Raw genomic sequence first — 5,109 nt, 5'->3', positions numbered from 1 at the left:
AAAATATTATAGTTCAAGAAACGCTGTATCATACATAAAAGAGATCAGTATGATCTCGGTTTCAACATCTTTTATAAAAGGACAGTTCAGTAAGATCGGATCGATTATCATTGTCTTTGATTAAGATGTAATTATATCCAGGAGTCTGGTATCATAGATACATATGTCTCCCGCCATTTGTGAGTCAGTGAGGTGTGACATGATGAATATTTGCCTGTAGTTGTTAATAAATCAGGCAACCACATAGAGACCTTCCTTTGACTGGGCATATCTTTTGTTGTTGAATTTTGTAGGTTTTCGAAAGATCCTTGGGAAAACAACGTCAGCTGTTGCGTTATATTTCTAAAGTTCATTTGCTATGTAAACAGCGGTTTTATTTTCATGCAGGCGTCTTAGTAATGAGCAGAAATATCCTTACAAAAATAATTCAGTCGCTGTGTTTTACCAGTGCAAATAGGTAGAAGATTCATATAATGTTGTATACCAAAAACCGACAAGTATTTATAATCTATTGGTACAGTAATTGGGAATGGCGTGTTCCACAAATATTTGGGTCCTTAGAGTATCACAGCAGAAATTATCATTATCACGCCGTATATCTTGAATGCAAAGTATTCCTATGCAGCGGCGACGGGAAGGTGTGAATTCATTGACGTTTACCGTTCAGGACAGAAGATCAGCGTAAAGCGTAAAGTTAATTAACGCATACGAAAGAATAAGTGGTATGCAATTAGCTTCATGAGCTGTTTCGTCTACATAGGGAATGTGCACAGCTCAGTGCTAGTGCGGCATCGTATCACTTATTCAGAGCCATTTCATCAGATGCATTCTTACTGTAACAAGTCGTAGCACTTCTGCCACGGAGCAGACTCACGAAAGACATCATCTACATAAACGTTAAATATTCTTTGTAGTTAGTCTAGCGTTTTATCGATTTATATATATACGGATACATATACACTCACATAAACATTTCTAAAAGTAGACTGAAAAATGTGGCACTGAGAGCTAATATAGGGTCTTTATTTATATTAAATGAATTCGTTTTTTACATTATTTACAGTTGACGAATATTTGTCCTCATCTTGTTTGTTGTTAACACAACGTTTCGGCTGATACACCCTCCAGCCTTCATCAGGTTTCTTCGGGAAATTTCGAACCTGGCTATTATTATTATTATTATTGTTATTATTATTATTCTTCAGGTCACTGTCTGGAATCGAACTAGGGGATAGTAGCTCACGCTCGTAACCACTACGCCATATGCCCGTGGACAATTATGGAGTGAATTTTAGGGCTTATAAATCTAATATTTTCCTATCCTTCCTTAATACCGGCTCCCATTTGCTGTTCATATCTGAACTCGGTCTGCTTAGGAGGTTGTTGTGTCCTAACATATGTGCTGATTCTTTTAATTTTCGCATTTTCTAGTGGTGTTCTCTGCCTATCATTTTAACTTCATCTCGCAGGAGGAGATAGACTCCCCTTTCCATACATGATCAGCTATCCCCGATTTATCAATATCTCTCCGTGTCACAGCTTTTGCAATGTTCCTCTATTAATAAATCGGGTACGGCTGATCATGTATAGAAAAATGGACTTAAAAACCCTAATAATAATAACAACATCGAAAAAAATATTATATTATATTATATTATTAATAATAACAACATCGAAAAAAATATTATATTATATTAAATTATTAATAATAATAACAACATCGAAAAAATATTATATCATATTATATTATTAATAATAATAACAACATGGAAAAAAATATTATATTATATTATATTATTAATAATAATAACAACATGGAAAAAAATATTATATTATATTATATTATTAATAATAATAACAGCATCGAAAAAAAATATTATATTATATTATATTATTAATAATAATAATAACATCGAAAAAAATATTATATTATATTATATTATTAATAATAATAACAACATCGAAAAAATATTATATTATATTATATTATTATTAATAATAATAACATCGAAAAACATATTATATTATATTATTAATAATAATAACAACATCCAAAAAAATATTATATTATATTATATTATTAATAATAATAACAACATCGAAAAGAATATTATATTATATTATATTATTAATAATAATAACAACATCGAAAAAAATATTATATTATATTATATTATTAATAATAATAACATCGAAAAAAATATTATATTATATTATATTATTAATAATAATAACAACATCGAAAAAAATATTATATTATATTATATTATTAATAATAATAACAACATCGAAAAAAATATTATATTATATTATATTATTAATAATAATAATAACATCGAAAAAATATTATATTATATTATATTATTAATAATAATAACAACATCGAAAAATAATATTATATTATATTATATTATTAATAATAATAACATCATCGAAAAAAATATTATATTATATTATATTATTAATAATAATAACAACATCGAAAAAAATATTATATTATATTATATTATTAATAATAATAACAACATCGAAAAAATATTATATTATATTATATTATTAATAATAATAACAACATCGAAAAAAATATTATATTATATTATATTATTAATAATAATAACAACATCGAAAAAAATATTATATTATATTATATTATTAATAATAATAATAACATCGAAAAAATATTATATTATATTATATTATTAATAATAATCACAACATCGAAAAATAATATTATATTATATTATATTATTAATAATAATAACATCATCGAAAAAAATATTATATTATATTATATTATTAATAATAATAACAACATCGAAAAAAATATTATATTATATTATATTATTAATAATAATAACAACATCGAAAAAATATTATATTATATTATATTATTAATAATAATAACAACATCGAAAAAAATATTATATTATATTATATTATTAATAATAATAACAACATCGAAAAAAATATTATATTATATTATATTATATTATTAATAATAATAACAGCATCGAAAAAAAATATTATATTATATTATATTATTAATAATAATAACAACATCGAAAAAAATATTATATTATATTATATTATTAATAATAATAACAACATCGAAAAAAATATTATATTATATTATTAATAATAATAACAACATCGAAAAAAATATTATATTATATTATATTATTAATAATAATAACAACATCGAAAAAAATATTATATTATATTATATTATTAATAATAATAACAACATCGAAAAAAATATTATATTATATTATATTATTAATAATAATAACAACATCGAAAAAATATTATATTATATTATATTATTAATAATAATAATAACATCGAAAAAATATTATATTATATTATATTATTAATAATAATAACAACATCGAAAAATATTATTATATTATATTATATTATTAATAATAATAACATCATCGAAAAAAATATTATATTATATTATATTATTAATAATAATAACAACATCGAAAAAATATTATATTATATTATATTATTAATAATAATAACAACATCGAAAAAATATTATATTATATTATATTATTAATAATAATAACAACATCGAACAAAATATTATATTATATTATATTATTAATAATAATAACAACATCGAAAAAAATATTATATTATATTATATTATTAATAATAATAATAACATCGAAAAAATATTATATTATATTATATTATTAATAATAATAACAACATCGAAAAATAATATTATATTATATTATATTATTAATAATAATAACATCATCGAAAAAAATATTATATTATATTATATTATTAATAATAATAACAACATCGAAAAAAATATTATATTATATTATATTATTAATAATAATAACAACATCGAAAAAATATTATATTATATTATATTATTAATAATAATAACAACATCGAAAAAAATATTATATTATATTATATTATTAATAATAATAACATCGAAAAAAATATTATATTATATTATATTATATTATTAATAATAATAACAGCATCGAAAAAAATATTATATTATATTATATTATTAATAATAATAACAACATCGAAAAAAATATTATATTATATTATATTATTAATAATAATAACAACATCGAAAAAAATATTATATTATATTATATTATTAATAATAATAACAACATCGAAAAAAATATTATATTATATTATATTATTAATAATAATAACAACATCGAAAAAAAATTATATTATATTATATTATTAATAATAATAACAACATCGAAAAAAATATTATATTATATTATATTATTAATAATAATAACAACATCGAAAAAAATATTATATTATATTATATTATTAATAATAATAACACCATCGAAAAAAATATTATATTATATTATATTATTAATAATAATAACAACATCGAAAAAATATTATATTATATTATATTATTAATAATAATAACAACATCGAAAAAAATATTATATTATATTATATTATTAATAATAATAACAGCATCGAAAAAAATATTATATTATATTATATTATTAATAATAATAACAACATCGAAAAAAAAATTATATTATATTATATTATTAATAATAATAACAACATCGAAAAAAATATTATATTATATTATATTATTAATAATAATAACAACATCGAAAAAAATATTATATTATATTATTAATAATAATAACACCATCGAAAAAAATATTATATTATATTATATTATTAATAATAATAACAACATCGAAAAAATATTATATTATATTATATTATTAATAATAATAACAACATCGAAAAATACCTTAAGAATGAGAACCCAGGTTCGAAATTTCCCGAAGAAGGCTGGAGGGTATATCAGCAAACATGATGAGACAAATATCCGTCAATTGTAAATAATGTACATAATTCCTCATCTTTTAAATATAGAACTGTAAATGAATTTGGTGATTGGTGTCTTTATGGATCGTATAAGATATTTGGTCAACTTTATGAAGAAAAAAAAAGATGAAGATAAATGGAATAAATAAGAATTCTTAAGATTACAGAAGAACTACAAGTTCTTTGTATTCACACAACAGTGAAGTGACTGCATGGTCCCTCGATGTGTTAGAAGTTGTTAAATTTTTC

The sequence above is a fragment of the Octopus bimaculoides genome, chromosome 5 (assembly GCF_046866305.1).
Source record: "Octopus bimaculoides isolate indiv1 chromosome 5, ASM4686630v1, whole genome shotgun sequence".
NCBI lineage: Eukaryota > Metazoa > Mollusca > Cephalopoda > Octopoda > Octopodidae > Octopus > Octopus bimaculoides.
Note: the sequence above shows the minus strand (reverse complement) of the source record.